At 36.9% G+C, this 16,692-nt stretch overlaps 1 long non-coding RNA gene across 5 annotated transcripts in view; it reads right to left on the bottom strand.

Annotated features, from left to right (window-relative positions):
• LOC308058160 overlaps positions 1-16,692 on the bottom strand; it is an 84,519-nt gene that overhangs the window by 42,935 nt on the left and 24,892 nt on the right. For 4 of the 5 annotated variants that reach the window (XR_013925694.1, XR_013925695.1, XR_013925696.1 and 1 more), the window contains exon 1: positions 1,513-3,512. This is a non-coding gene — a long non-coding RNA (uncharacterized lncRNA). Of the gene's footprint in view, positions 1-1,512; positions 3,513-16,692 lie in introns of those variants that run through there. The other variant, XR_013925693.1, reaches the window with a different exon arrangement.

Here is a 16,692-nt window from a genome sequence, read left to right as displayed (position 1 = left end):
TGCGGGAATTTTTTACCCATGAGACTTTTTCTACCTGTGAGACTTTTCTACCTGCTAGACTTTTTACCCGAATCTTTTTTTACCTCTGAGACTGTTTTTACCTGTGAGACTTTTTTTACCCATGACTTTTTTTACCCGTCAGACTTTTTTCCCGTGAGACATTTTTTACCTATGGGACTTTTTACCTCTGAGACTTTTTACCCGTCAGATGTTTTTTAACCCGTGAGACTTATTTTACCCCTGAGACTTATTTTACCCCTGAGACTTTTTTTACCCATGAGAATTATTTTGCCCCTGAGACTTTTTACCTGCGGGAATTTTTTACCCATGAGACTTTTTCTACCTGTGAGACTTTTCTACCTGCTAGACTTTTTACCCGAATCTTTTTTTACCTCTGAGACTGTTTTTACCTGTGAGACTTTTTTTACCCATGACTTATTTTACCCGTCAGACTTTTTTCCCGTGAGACATTTTTTACCTATGGGACTTTTAACCTCTGAGACTTTTTTTTTTTACCCGTCAGATGTTTTTTAACCCGTGAGACCTTTTTTACCTCTGAGACTTTTCTACCCATGACTTCTTTTACCCGTGAGACTTTTTTCCCCCGTGAGACTTTTTTTACCTGTGAGACTTTTTTTACCCCTGAGACTTATTTTACCCCTGAGATTTTTACCTGCGGGAATTTTGTACCCATGAGACTTTTTCTACCTGTGAGACTTTTCTACCTGCTAGACTTCTTACCCGAATCTTTTTTTACCTCTGAGACTGTTTTTACCTGTGAGACTTTTTTTACCCATGACTTATTTTACCCGTCAGACTTTTTTCCCGTGAGACATTTTTTACCTATGGGACTTTTTACCTCTGAGACTTTTTACCCGTCAGATGTTTTTTAACCCGTGAGACTTTTTTTACCCATGAGACTTATTTTACCCCTGAGACTTATTTTACCCCTGAGACCTATTTTACCCCTGACACTTTTTACCTGCGGGAATTTTTTACCCATGAGACTTTTTCTACCTGTGAGACTTTTCTACCTGCTAGACTTTTTACCCGAATCTTTTTTTACCTCTGAGACTGTTTTTACCTGTGAGACTTTTTTTACCCATGACTTATTTTACCCGTCAGACTTTTTTCCCGTGAGACTTTTTTTACCTATGGGACTTTTTACCTCTGAGACTTTTTACCCGTCAGATGTTTTTTAACCCGTGAGACCTTTTTTACCTCTGAGACTTTTTTTACCCATGAGAATTATTTTGCCCCTGAGACTTTTTACCTGCGGGAATTTTTTACCCATGAGACTTTTTTTACCTGTAAGACTTTTCTACCTGCTAGACTTTTTACCCGAATCTTTTTTTACCTCTGAGACTGTTTTTACCTGTGAGACTTTTTTTACCCATGAGAATTATTTTGCCCCTGAGACTTTTTACCTGCTGGAATTTTTTACCCATGAGACTTTTTCTACCTGTGAGACTTTTCTACCTGCTAGACTTTTTACCTGAATTCTTTTTATACCTCTGAGACTTTTTTTACCTGTGAGACTTTTTTTACCCATGACTTTTTTTACCCGTCAGACTTTTTTCCCGTGAGACATTTTTTACCTATGGGACTTTTAACCTCTGAGACTTTTTTTTTTTACCCGTCAGATGTTTTTTAACCCGTGAGACCTTTTTTACCTCTGAGACTTTTCTAGCCATGACTTCTTTTACCCGTGAGACTTTTTTCACCCGTGAGACTTTTTTTACCTGTGAGACTTTTTTTACCCCTGAGACTTATTTTACCCCTGAGACTTTTTACCAGCGGGAATTTTTTACCCATGAGACTTTTTCTACCTGTGAGACTTTTCTACCTGCTAGACTTTTTACCTGAATCTTTTTTTACCTCTGAGACTGTTTTTACCTGTGAGACTTTTTTTACCCATGACTTTTTTTACCCGTCAGACTTTTTTCCCGTGAGACATTTTTTACCTATGGGACTTTTTACCTCTGAGACTTTTTACCCGTCAGATGTTTTTTAACCCGTGAGACTTATTTTACCCCTGAGACTTATTTTACCCCTGAGACCTATTTTACCCCTGACACTTTTTACCTGCGGGAATTTTTTACCCATGAGACTTTTTCTACCTGTGAGACTTTTCTACCTGCTAGACTTTTTACCCGAATCTTTTTTTACCTCTGAGACTGTTTTTACCTGTGAGACTTTTTTTACCCATGACTTTTTTTACCCGTCAGACTTTTTTCCCGTGAGACATTTTTTACCTATGGGACTTTTTACCTCTGAGACTTTTTACCCGTCAGATGTTTTTTAACCCGTGAGACTTATTTTACCCCTGAGACTTATTTTACCTGTGAGACTTTTTTTACCCATGACTTTTTTTACCCGTCAGACTTTTTTCCCGTGAGACATTTTTTACATATGGGACTTTTTACCTCTGAGACTTTTTACCCATCAGATGGTTTTTTAACCCGTGAGACTTTTTTTAACTGTGAGACCTTTTTACCCATGACTTCTTTTACCCGTGAGACTTTTTTCACCCGTGAGACTTTTTTTTACCTGTGAGACTTATTTTACCCCTGAGACTTATTTTACCCCTGAGCCTTTTTACCAGCGGGAATTTTTTACCCATGAGACTTTTTCTACCTGTGAGACTTTTCTACCTGCTAGACTTTTTACCCGAATCTTTTTTTACCTCTGAGACTGTTTTTACCTGTGAGACTTTTTTTACCCATGACTTTTTTTACCCGTCAGACTTTTTTCCCGTGAGACATTTTTTACATATGGGACTTTTTACCTCTGAGACTTTTTACCCGTCAGATGTTTTTTAACCCGTGAGACTTTTTTTACCCATGAGACTTATTTTACCCCTGAGACTTTTTTTACCCATGAGAATTATTTTGCCCCTGAGACTTTTTACCTGCGGGAATTTTTTACCCATGAGACTTTTTTTACCTGTAAGACTTTTCTACCTGCTAGACTTTTTACCTGAATTTTTTTTATACCTCTGAGACTTTTTTTACCCATGACTTATTTTACCCGTCAGACTTTTTTCCCGTGAGACATTTTTTACCTATGGGACTTTTTACCTCTGAGACTTTTTACCCGTCAGATGTTTTTTAACCCGTGAGACTTTTTTATACCTCTGAGACTTTTTTTACCTGTGAGACTTTTTTTACCCATGACTTTTTTTACCCGTCAGACTTTTTTCCCCCGTCAGACTTTTTTCCCGTGAGACATTTTTTACCTATGGGACTTTTAACCTCTGAGACTTTTTTTTTTTACCCGTCAGATGTTTTTTAACCCGTGAGACCTTTTTTACCTCTGAGACTTTTCTAGCCATGACTTCTTTTACCCGTGAGACTTTTTTCCCCCGTGAGACTTATTTTACCCCTGAGACTTTTTTTACCCATGAGAATTATTTTGCCCCTGAGACTTTTTACCTGCGGGAATTTTTTACCCATGAGACTTTTTTTACCTGTAAGACTTTTCTACCTGCTAGACTTTTTACCCGAATCTTTTTTTACCTCTGAGACTGTTTTTACCTGTGAGACTTTTTTTACCCATGAGAATTATTTTGCCCCTGAGACTTTTTACCTGCTGGAATTTTTTACCCATGAGACTTTTTCTACCTGTGAGACTTTTCTACCTGCTAGACTTTTTACCTGAATTCTTTTTATACCTCTGAGACTTTTTTTACCTGTGAGACTTTTTTTACCCATGACTTTTTTTACCCGTCAGACTTTTTTCCCGTGAGACATTTTTTACCTATGGGACTTTTAACCTCTGAGACTTTTTTTTTTTACCCGTCAGATGTTTTTTAACCCGTGAGACTTTTTTTACCTGTGAAACTTATTTTACCCCTGAGACTTATTTTACCCCTGAGATTTTTCCTGCGGGAATTTTTTAGCCATGAGACTTTTTCTACCTGTGAGACTTTTCTACCTGCTAGACTTTTTACCCAAATCTTTTTTTACCTCTGAGACTTCTATTACCCGTGAGACTTTTTTTACCTGTGACACTTATTTTACCCCTGAGACTTATTTTACTCTTGAGACTTCTTACCTGCGGGAATTTTTTACCCATAAGACTTTTTCTACCTGTGAGACTTTTCTACCTGCTAGACTTTTTACCCGAATCTTTTTTTACCTCTGAGACTTCTTTTACCTGTGAGACTTTTTTTACCCCTAAGACTTATTTTACACATGAGACTTATTTTACCCCTGAGACTTATTTTACCCCTGAGATTTTTACCTGCGGGAATTTTTTACCCATGATACTTTTTCTACCTGTGAGACTTTTCTACCTGCTAGACTTTTTACCCGAATCTTTTTTTACCTCTGAGACTTTTTTTACCTGTGAGACTTTTTTTACCCATGACTTATTTTACCCGTCATACTTTTTTCCCGTGAGACATTTTTTACCTATGGGACTTTTTACCTCTGAGACTTTTTACCCGTCAGATGTTTTTTAACCCGTGAGACTTTTTTTACCCATGAGACTTATTTTACCCCTGAGACTTTTTTTACCCATGAGAATTATTTTGCCCCTGAGACTTTTTACCTGCGGGAATTTTTTACCCATGAGACTTTTTTTACCTGTAAGACTTTTCTACCTGCTAGAATTTTTACCTGAATTTTTTTTATACCTCTGAGACTTTTTTTACCCATGACTTTTTTTACCTGTCAGACTTTTTTCCCGTGAGACATTTTTTACCTATGGGACTTTTTACCTCTGAGACTTTTTACCCATCAGATGTTTTTTAACCCGTGAGACTTTTTTATACCTCTGAGACTTTTTTTACCTGTGAGACTTTTTTTACCCGTCAGACTTTTTTCCCGTGAGACATTTTTTACCTATGGGACTTTTTACCTCTGAGACTTTTTACCCGTCAGATGTTTTTTAACCCGTGAGACCTTTTTTACCTCTGAGACTTTTTTTACCCATGAGAATTATTTTGCCCCTGAGACTTTTTACCTGCGGGAATTTTTTACCCATGAGACTTTTTTTACCTGTAAGACTTTTCTACCTGCTAGACTTTTTACCTGAATTTTTTTTATACCTCTGAGACTTTTTTTACCTGTGAGACTTTTTTTACCCATGACTTTTTTTACCCGTCAGACTTTTTTCCCGTGAGACATTTTTTACCTATGGGACTTTTAACCTCTGAGACTTTTTTTTTTTACCCGTCATATGTTTTTTAACCCGTGAGACCTTTTTTACCTCTGAGACTTTTCTAGCCATGACTTCTTTTACCCGTGAGACTTTTTTCCCCCGTGAGACTTTTTTTACCCCTGAGACTTTTTTTACCCCTGAGACTTATTTTACCCCTGAGACTTTTTACCTGCGGGAATTTTTTACCCATGAGACTTTTTCTACCTGTGAGACTTTTCTACCTGCTAGACTTTTTACCCGAATCTTTTTTTACCTCTGAGACTGCTTTTACCTGTGAGACTTTTTTTACCCCTGAGACTTATTTTACCCCTGAGACTTTTTACCAGCGGGAATTTTTTACCCATGAGACTTTTTCTACCTGTGAGACTTTTCTACCTGCTAGACTTTTTACCCGAATCTTTTTTTACCTCTGAGACTGTTTTTACCTGTGAGACTTTTTTTACCCATGACTTATTTTACCCGTCAGACTTTTTTCCCGTGAGACATTTTTTACCTATGGGACTTTTTACCTCTGAGACGTTTTCCCGTCAGATGTTTTTTAACCCGTGAGACTTTTTTATACCTCTGAGATTTTTTTTACCTGTGAGACTTTTTTTACCCATGAGAATTATTTTGCCCCTGAGACTTTTTACCTGCGGGAATTTTTTACCCATGAGACTTTTTTTACCTGTAAGACTTTTCTACCTGCTAGAATTTTTACCTGAATTTTTTTTATACCTCTGAGACTTTTTTTACCTGTGAGACTTTTTTTACCCATGACTTTTTTTACCCGTCAGACTTTTTTCCCGTGAGACATTTTTTACCTATGGGACTTTTTACCTCTGAGACTTTTTACCCGTCAGATGGTTTTTTAACCCGTGAGACTTTTTTTAACTGTGAGACCTTTTTACCCATGACTTCTTTTACCCGTGAGACTTTTTTCACCCGTGAGACTTTTTTTTACCTGTGAGACTTATTTTACCCCTGAGACTTATTTTACCCCTGAGCCTTTTTACCAGCGGGAATTTTTTACCCATGAGACTTTTTCTACCTGTGAGACTTTTCTACCTGCTAGACTTTTTACCCGAATCTTTTTTTACCTCTGAGACTGTTTTTACCTGTGAGACTTTTTTTACCCATGACTTTTTTTACCCGTCAGACTTTTTTCCCGTGAGACATTTTTTACCTATGGGACTTTTTACCTCTGAGACTTTTTACCCGTCAGATGTTTTTTAACCCGTGAGACTTTTTTTACCCATGAGACTTATTTTACCCCTGAGACTTTTTTTACCCATGAGAATTATTTTGCCCCTGAGACTTTTTACCTGCGGGAATTCTTACCCATGAGACTTTTTTTACCTGTAAGACTTTTCTACCTGCTAGACTTTTTACCCGAATCTTTTTTTACCTCTGAGACTGTTTTTACCTGTGAGACTTTTTTTACCCATGAGAATTATTTTGCCCCTGAGACTTTTTACCTGCTGGAATTTTTTACCCATGAGACTTTTTCTACCTGTGAGACTTTTCTACCTGCTAGACTTTTTACCTTAATTTTTTTTATACCTCTGAGACTGGTTTTACCTGTGAGACTTTTTTTACCCATGACTTTTTTTACCCGTCAGACTTTTTTCCCGTGAGACATTTTTTACCTATGGGACTTTTAACCTCTGAGACTTTTTTTTTTTACCCGTCAGATGTTTTTTAACCCGTGAGACCTTTTTTACCTCTGAGACTTTTCTAGCCATGACTTCTTTTACCCGTGAGACTTTTTTCACCCGTGAGACTTTTTTTACCTGTGAGACTTTTTTTACACCTGAGACTTATTTTACCCCTGAGACTTTTTACCTGCGGGAATTTTTTACCCATGAGACTTTTTCTACCTGTGAGACTTTTCTACCTGCTAGACTTTTTACCCGAATCTTTTTTTACCTCTGAGACTGTTTTTACCCATGACTTTTTTTTTCACGTCATTCTTTTTTCACGTGAGACATTTTTTACATATGGGACTTTTTACCTCTGAGACTTTTTACCCGTCAGATGTTTTTTAACCCGTGAGACTTTTTTTACCTGTGAAACTTATTTTACCCCTGAGACTTATTTTACCCCTGAGATTTTTCCTGCGGGAATTTTTTAGCCATGAGACTTTTTCTACCTGTGAGACTTTTCTACCTGCTAGACTTTTTACCCAAATCTTTTTTTACCTCTGAGACTTCTATTACCCGTGAGACTTTTTTTACCTGTGACACTTATTTTACCCCTGAGACTTATTTTACTCTTGAGACTTCTTACCTGCGGGAATTTTTTACCCATAAGACTTTTTCTACCTGTGAGACTTTTCTACCTGCTAGACTTTTTACCCGAATCTTTTTTTACCTCTGAGACTTCTTTTACCTGTGAGACTTTTTTTACCCCTAAGACTTATTTTACACATGAGACTTATTTTACCCCTGAGACTTATTTTACCCCTGAGATTTTTACCTGCGGGAATTTTTTACCCATGATACTTTTTCTACCTGTGAGACTTTTCTACCTGCTAGACTTTTTACCCGAATCTTTTTTTACCTCTGAGACTTTTTTTACCTGTGAGACTTTTTTTACCCATGACTTATTTTACCCGTCAGACTTTTTTCCCGTGAGACATTTTTTACCTATGGGACTTTTAACCTCTGAGACTTTTTTTTTTTACCCGTCAGATGTTTTTTAACCCGTGAGACCTTTTTTACCTCTGAAACTTTTCTAGCCATGACTTCTTTTACCCGTGAGACTTTTTTCACCCGTGAGACTTTTTTTACCTGTGAAACTTATTTTACCCCTGAGACTTATTTTACTCCTGAGATTTTTACCTGCGGGAATTTTTTACCCATGAGACTTTTTCTACCTGTGAGACTTTTCTACCTGCTAGATTTTTTACCCGAATATTTTTTTACCTCTGAGTCTTCTATTACCCGTGAGACTTATTTTACCAGTGAGACTTATTTTACCCCTGAGACTTATTTTACCCCTGAGACTTTTTACCTGCAGGAATTTTTTACCCATGAGACTTTTTCTTCCTGTGCGACTTTTCTACCTGCTAGACATTTTACCCGAATCTTTTTTTACCTCTAAGACTTTTTTTACCTGTGAGACTTTTTTTACCCATGACTTTTTTTGCCCGTCAGACTTTTTTCACGTGAGACATTTTTTACATATGGGACTTTTTACCTCTGAGAATTTTTACCCGTCAGATGTTTTTTAACCCGTGAGACTTTTTTTACCTGTGAGACTTATTTTACCCCTGAGACTTATTTTACCCCTGAGATTTTTACCTGCGGGAATTTTGTACCCATGAGACTTTTTCTACCTGTGAGACTTTTCTACCTGCTAGACTTTTTACCCGAATCTTTTTTTACCTCTGAGACTTTTTTAACCTGTGAGACTTTTTTTACCCATGACTTTATTTACCCCTCAGACTTTTTTCCTGTGAGACATTTTTTACCTATGGGACTTTTTACCTCTGAGACTTTTTACCCGTCAGATGTTTTTTAACCCGTGAGACTTTTTTTACCTGTGAAACTTATTTTATCCCTGAGACTTATTTTACCCCTGAGACTTTTTACCTGCGGGAATTTTTTACCCATGAGACTTTTTCTACCTGTGAGACTTTTCTACCTGCTAGACTTTTTACCCGAATCCTTTTTTACCTCTGAGACTTTTTTTACCTGTGAGACTTTTTTTACCCCTAAGACTTATTTTACCAGTGAGACTTATTTTACCCCTGAGACTTATTTTACCCCTGAGACTTTTTACCTGCAGGAATTTTTTACCCATGAGACTTTTTCTACCTGTGCGACTTTTCTACCTGCTAGACATTTTACCCGAATCTTTTTTTACCTCTGAGACTTTTTTTACCTGTGAGACTTTTTTTACCCCTAAGACTTATTTTACCAGTGAAACTTATTTTACCCCTGAGACTTATTTTACCCCTGAGATTTTTACCTGCGGGAATTTTGTACCCATGAGACTTTTTCTACCTGTGAGACTTGTCTACCTGCTAGACTTTTTACCCGAATCTTTTTTTACCTCTGAGACTGTTTTTACCTGTGAGACTTTTTTTACCCATGACTTTTTTTACCCGTCAGACTTTTTTCCCGTGAGACATTTTTTACATATGGGACTTTTTACCTCTGAGACTTTTTACCCGTCAGATGTTTTTTAACCCGTGAGACTTTTTTTACCTGTGAAACTTATTTTACCCCTGAGACTTATTTTACCCCTGAGATTTTTCCTGCGGGAATTTTTTAGCCATGAGACTTTTTCTACCTGTGAGACTTTTCTACCTGCTAGACTTTTTACCCAAATCTTTTTTTACCTCTGAGACTTCTATTACCCGTGAGACTTTTTTTACCTGTGACACTTATTTTACCCCTGAGACTTATTTTACTCTTGAGACTTCTTACCTGCGGGAATTTTTTACCCATAAGACTTTTTCTACCTGTGAGACTTTTCTACCTGCTAGACTTTTTACCCGAATCTTTTTTTACCTCTGAGACTTCTTTTACCTGTGAGACTTTTTTTACCCCTAAGACTTATTTTACACATGAGACTTATTTTACCCCTGAGACTTATTTTACCCCTGAGATTTTTACCTGCGGGAATTTTTTACCCATGATACTTTTTCTACCTGTGAGACTTTTCTACCTGCTAGACTTTTTACCCGAATCTTTTTTTACCTCTGAGACTTTTTTTACCTGTGAGACTTTTTTTACCCATGACTTATTTTACCCGTCAGACTTTTTTCCCGTGAGACATTTTTTACCTATGGGACTTTTAACCTCTGAGACTTTTTTTTTTTACCCGTCAGATGTTTTTTAACCCGTGAGACCTTTTTTACCTCTGAAACTTTTCTAGCCATGACTTCTTTTACCCGTGAGACTTTTTTCACCCGTGAGACTTTTTTTACCTGTGAAACTTATTTTACCCCTGAGACTTATTTTACTCCTGAGATTTTTACCTGCGGGAATTTTTTACCCATGAGACTTTTTCTACCTGTGAGACTTTTCTACCTCCTAGATTTTTTACCCGAATATTTTTTTACCTCTGAGTCTTCTATTACCCGTGAGACTTATTTTACCAGTGAGACTTATTTTACCCCTGAGACTTATTTTACCCCTGAGACTTTTTACCTGCAGGAATTTTTTACCCATGAGACTTTTTCTTCCTGTGCGACTTTTCTACCTGCTAGACATTTTACCCGAATCTTTTTTTACCTCTAAGACTTTTTTTACCTGTGAGACTTTTTTTACCCATGACTTTTTTTGCCCGTCAGACTTTTTTCACGTGAGACATTTTTTACATATGGGACTTTTTACCTCTGAGAATTTTTACCCGTCAGATGTTTTTTAACCCGTGAGACTTTTTTTACCTGTGAGACTTATTTTACCCCTGAGACTTATTTTACCCCTGAGATTTTTACCTGCGGGAATTTTGTACCCATGAGACTTTTTCTACCTGTGAGACTTTTCTACCTGCTAGACTTTTTACCCGAATCTTTTTTTACCTCTGAGACTTTTTTAACCTGTGAGACTTTTTTTACCCATGACTTTATTTACCCCTCAGACTTTTTTCCTGTGAGACATTTTTTACCTATGGGACTTTTTACCTCTGAGACTTTTTACCCGTCAGATGTTTTTTAACCCGTGAGACCTTTTTTACCTCTGAAACTTTTCTAGCCATGACTTCTTTTACCCGTGAGACTTTTTTCACCCGTGAGACTTTTTTTACCTGTGAAACTTATTTTACCCCTGAGACTTATTTTACTCCTGAGATTTTTACCTGCGGGAATTTTTTACCCATGAGACTTTTTCTACCTGTGAGACTTTTCTACCTCCTAGATTTTTTACCCGAATATTTTTTTACCTCTGAGTCTTCTATTACCCGTGAGACTTATTTTACCAGTGAGACTTATTTTACCCCTGAGACTTATTTTACCCCTGAGACTTTTTACCTGCAGGAATTTTTTACCCATGAGACTTTTTCTTCCTGTGCGACTTTTCTACCTGCTAGACATTTTACCCGAATCTTTTTTTACCTCTAAGACTTTTTTTACCTGTGAGACTTTTTTTACCCATGACTTTTTTTGCCCGTCAGACTTTTTTCACGTGAGACATTTTTTACATATGGGACTTTTTACCTCTGAGAATTTTTACCCGTCAGATGTTTTTTAACCCGTGAGACTTTTTTTACCTGTGAGACTTATTTTACCCCTGAGACTTATTTTACCCCTGAGATTTTTACCTGCGGGAATTTTGTACCCATGAGACTTTTTCTACCTGTGAGACTTTTCTACCTGCTAGACTTTTTACCCGAATCTTTTTTTACCTCTGAGACTTTTTTAACCTGTGAGACTTTTTTTACCCATGACTTTATTTACCCCTCAGACTTTTTTCCTGTGAGACATTTTTTACCTATGGGACTTTTTACCTCTGAGACTTTTTACCCGTCAGATGTTTTTTAACCCGTGAGACTTTTTTTACCTGTGAAACTTATTTTACCCCTGAGACTTATTTTACCCCTGAGATTTTTCCTGCGGGAATTTTTTAGCCATGAGACTTTTTCTACCTGTGAGACTTTTCTACCTGCTAGACTTTTTACCCAAATCTTTTTTTACCTCTGAGACTTCTATTACCCGTGAGACTTTTTTTACCTGTGACACTTATTTTACCCCTGAGACTTATTTTACTCTTGAGACTTCTTACCTGCGGGAATTTTTTACCCATAAGACTTTTTCTACCTGTGAGACTTTTCTACCTGCTAGACTTTTTACCCGAATCTTTTTTTACCTCTGAGACTTCTTTTACCTGTGAGACTTTTTTTACCCCTAAGACTTATTTTACACATGAGACTTATTTTACCCCTGAGACTTATTTTACCCCTGAGATTTTTACCTGCGGGAATTTTTTACCCATGATACTTTTTCTACCTGTGAGACTTTTCTACCTGCTAGACTTTTTACCCGAATCTTTTTTTACCTCTGAGACTTTTTTTACCTGTGAGACTTTTTTTACCCATGACTTATTTTACCCGTCAGACTTTTTTCCCGTGAGACATTTTTTACCTATGGGACTTTTAACCTCTGAGACTTTTTTTTTTTACCCGTCAGATGTTTTTTAACCCGTGAGACCTTTTTTACCTCTGAAACTTTTCTAGCCATGACTTCTTTTACCCGTGAGACTTTTTTCACCCGTGAGACTTTTTTTACCTGTGAAACTTATTTTACCCCTGAGACTTATTTTACTCCTGAGATTTTTACCTGCGGGAATTTTTTACCCATGAGACTTTTTCTACCTGTGAGACTTTTCTACCTGCTAGATTTTTTACCCGAATATTTTTTTACCTCTGAGTCTTCTATTACCCGTGAGACTTATTTTACCAGTGAGAATTATTTTACCCCTGAGACTTATTTTACCCCTGAGACTTTTTACCTGCAGGAATTTTTTACCCATGAGACTTTTTCTTCCTGTGCGACTTTTCTACCTGCTAGACATTTTACCCGAATCTTTTTTTACCTCTAAGACTTTTTTTACCTGTGAGACTTTTTTTACCCATGACTTTTTTTGCCCGTCAGACTTTTTTCACGTGAGACATTTTTTACATATGGGACTTTTTACCTCTGAGAATTTTTACCCGTCAGATGTTTTTTAACCCGTGAGACTTTTTTTACCTGTGAGACTTATTTTACCCCTGAGACTTATTTTACCCCTGAGATTTTTACCTGCGGGAATTTTGTACCCATGAGACTTTTTCTACCTGTGAGACTTTTCTACCTGCTAGACTTTTTACCCGAATCTTTTTTTACCTCTGAGACTTTTTTAACCTGTGAGACTTTTTTTACCCATGACTTTTTTTGCCCGTCAGACTTTTTTCACGTGAGACATTTTTTACATATGGGACTTTTTACCTCTGAGAATTTTTACCCGTCAGATGTTTTTTAACCCGTGAGACTTTTTTTACCTGTGAGACTTATTTTACCCCTGAGACTTATTTTACCCCTGAGATTTTTACCTGCGGGAATTTTTTACCCATGAGACTTTTTCTACCTCTTAGACTTTTCTACCTGCTAGACTTTTTACCCGAATCCTTTTTTACCTCTGAGACTTTTTTTACCTGTGAGACTTTTTTTACCCCTAAGACTTATTTTACCAGTGAGACTTATTTTACACCTGAGACTTATTTTACCCCTGAGACTTTTTACCTGCAGGAATTTTTTACCCATGAGACTTTTTCTACCTGTGCGACTTTTCTACCTGCTAGACATTTTACCCGAATCTTTTTTTACCTCTGAGACTTTTTTTACCTGTGAGACTTTTTTTACCCCTAAGACTTATTTTACCAGTGAAACTTATTTTACCCCTGAGACTTATTTTACCCCTGAAATTTTTACCTGCGGGAATTTTGTACCCATGAGACTTTTTCTACCTGTGAGACTTGTCTACCTGCTAGACTTTTTACCCGAATCTTTTTTTACCTCTGAGACTGTTTTTACCTGTGAGACTTTTTTTACCCATGACTTTTTTTACCCGTCAGACTTTTTTCCCGTGAGACATTTTTTACATATGGGACTTTTTACCTCTGAGACTTTTTACCCGTCAGATGTTTTTTAACCCGTGAGACTTTTTTTACCTGTGAAACTTATTTTACCCCTGAGACTTATTTTACCCCTGAGATTTTTCCTGCGGGAATTTTTTAGCCATGAGACTTTTTCTACCTGTGAGACTTTTCTACCTGCTAGACTTTTTACCCAAATCTTTTTTTACCTCTGAGACTTCTATTACCCGTGAGACTTTTTTTACCTGTGACACTTATTTTACCCCTGAGACTTATTTTACTCTTGAGACTTCTTACCTGCGGGAATTTTTTACCCATGATACTTTTTCTACCTGTGAGACTTTTCTACCTGCTAGACTTTTTACCCGAATCTTTTTTTACCTCTGAGACTTTTTTTACCTGTGAGACTTTTTTTACCCATGACTTATTTTACCCGTCAGACTTTTTTCCCGTGAGACATTTTTTACCTATGGGACTTTTAACCTCTGAGACTTTTTTTTTTTACCCGTCAGATGTTTTTTAACCCGTGAGACCTTTTTTACCTCTGAAACTTTTCTAGCCATGACTTCTTTTACCCGTGAGACTTTTTTCACCCGTGAGACTTTTTTTACCTGTGAAACTTATTTTACCCCTGAGACTTATTTTACTCCTGAGATTTTTACCTGCGGGAATTTTTTACCCATGAGACTTTTTCTACCTGTGAGACTTTTCTACCTGCTAGATTTTTTACCCGAATATTTTTTTACCTCTGAGTCTTCTATTACCCGTGAGACTTATTTTACCAGTGAGACTTATTTTACCCCTGAGACTTATTTTACCCCTGAGACTTTTTACCTGCAGGAATTTTTTACCCATGAGACTTTTTCTTCCTGTGCGACTTTTCTACCTGCTAGACATTTTACCCGAATCTTTTTTTACCTCTAAGACTTTTTTTACCTGTGAGACTTTTTTTACCCATGACTTTTTTTGCCCGTCAGACTTTTTTCACGTGAGACATTTTTTACATATGGGACTTTTTACCTCTGAGAATTTTTACCCGTCAGATGTTTTTTAACCCGTGAGACTTTTTTTACCTGTGAGACTTATTTTACCCCTGAGACTTATTTTACCCCTGAGATTTTTACCTGCGGGAATTTTGTACCCATGAGACTTTTTCTACCTGTGAGACTTTTCTACCTGCTAGACTTTTTACCCGAATCTTTTTTTACCTCTGAGACTTTTTTAACCTGTGAGACTTTTTTTACCCATGACTTTATTTACCCCTCAGACTTTTTTCCTGTGAGACATTTTTTACCTATGGGACTTTTTACCTCTGAGACTTTTTACCCGTCAGATGTTTTTTAACCCGTGAGACTTTTTTTACCTGTGAAACTTATTTTATCCCTGAGACTTATTTTACCCCTGAGACTTTTTACCTGCGGGAATTTTTTACCCATGAGACTTTTTCTACCTGTGAGACTTTTCTACCTGCTAGACTTTTTACCCGAATCCTTTTTTACCTCTGAGACTTTTTTTACCTGTGAGACTTTTTTTACCCCTAAGACTTATTTTACCAGTGAGACTTATTTTACCCCTGAGACTTATTTTACCCCTGAGACTTTTTACCTGCAGGAATTTTTTACCCATGAGACTTTTTCTACCTGTGCGACTTTTCTACCTGCTAGACATTTTACCCGAATCTTTTTTTACCTCTGAGACTTTTTTTACCTGTGAGACTTTTTTTACCCCTAAGACTTATTTTACCAGTGAAACTTATTTTACCCCTGAGACTTATTTTACCCCTGAGATTTTTACCTGCGGGAATTTTGTACCCATGAGACTTTTTCTACCTGTGAGACTTGTCTACCTGCTAGACTTTTTACCCGAATCTTTTTTTACCTCTGAGACTGTTTTTACCTGTGAGACTTTTTTTACCCATGACTTTTTTTACCCGTCAGACTTTTTTCCCGTGAGACATTTTTTACATATGGGACTTTTTACCTCTGAGACTTTTTACCCGTCAGATGTTTTTTAACCCGTGAGACTTTTTTTACCTGTGAAACTTATTTTACCCCTGAGACTTATTTTACCCCTGAGATTTTTCCTGCGGGAATTTTTTAGCCATGAGACTTTTTCTACCTGTGAGACTTTTCTACCTGCTAGACTTTTTACCCAAATCTTTTTTTACCTCTGAGACTTCTATTACCCGTGAGACTTTTTTTACCTGTGACACTTATTTTACCCCTGAGACTTATTTTACTCTTGAGACTTCTTACCTGCGGGAATTTTTTACCCATAAGACTTTTTCTACCTGTGAGACTTTTCTACCTGCTAGACTTTTTACCCGAATCTTTTTTTACCTCTGAGACTTCTTTTACCTGTGAGACTTTTTTTACCCCTAAGACTTATTTTACACATGAGACTTATTTTACCCCTGAGACTTATTTTACCCCTGAGATTTTTACCTGCGGGAATTTTTTACCCATGATACTTTTTCTACCTGTGAGACTTTTCTACCTGCTAGACTTTTTACCCGAATCTTTTTTTACCTCTGAGACTTTTTTTACCTGTGAGACTTTTTTTACCCATGACTTATTTTACCCGTCAGACTTTTTTCCCGTGAGACATTTTTTACCTATGGGACTTTTAACCTCTGAGACTTTTTTTTTTTACCCGTCAGATGTTTTTTAACCCGTGAGACCTTTTTTACCTCTGAAACTTTTCTAGCCATGACTTCTTTTACCCGTGAGACTTTTTTCACCCGTGAGACTTTTTTTACCTGTGAAACTTATTTTACCCCTGAGACTTATTTTACTCCTGAGATTTTTACCTGCGGGAATTTTTTACCCATGAGACTTTTTCTACCTGTGAGACTTTTCTACCTGCTAGATTTTTTACCCGAATATTTTTTTACCTCTGAGTCTTCTATTACCCGTGAGACTTATTTTACCAGTGAGAATTATTTTACCCCTGAGACTTATTTTA

The sequence above is a fragment of the Falco punctatus genome, assembly GCF_963210335.1.
Source record: "Falco punctatus genome assembly, contig: scaffold_148, whole genome shotgun sequence".
Classification (NCBI taxonomy): Eukaryota; Metazoa; Chordata; class Aves; order Falconiformes; family Falconidae; genus Falco; species Falco punctatus.
The sequence above is the reverse complement of the archived record's forward strand: the minus strand, read 5'-3'. Positions and strand labels throughout refer to the sequence as shown.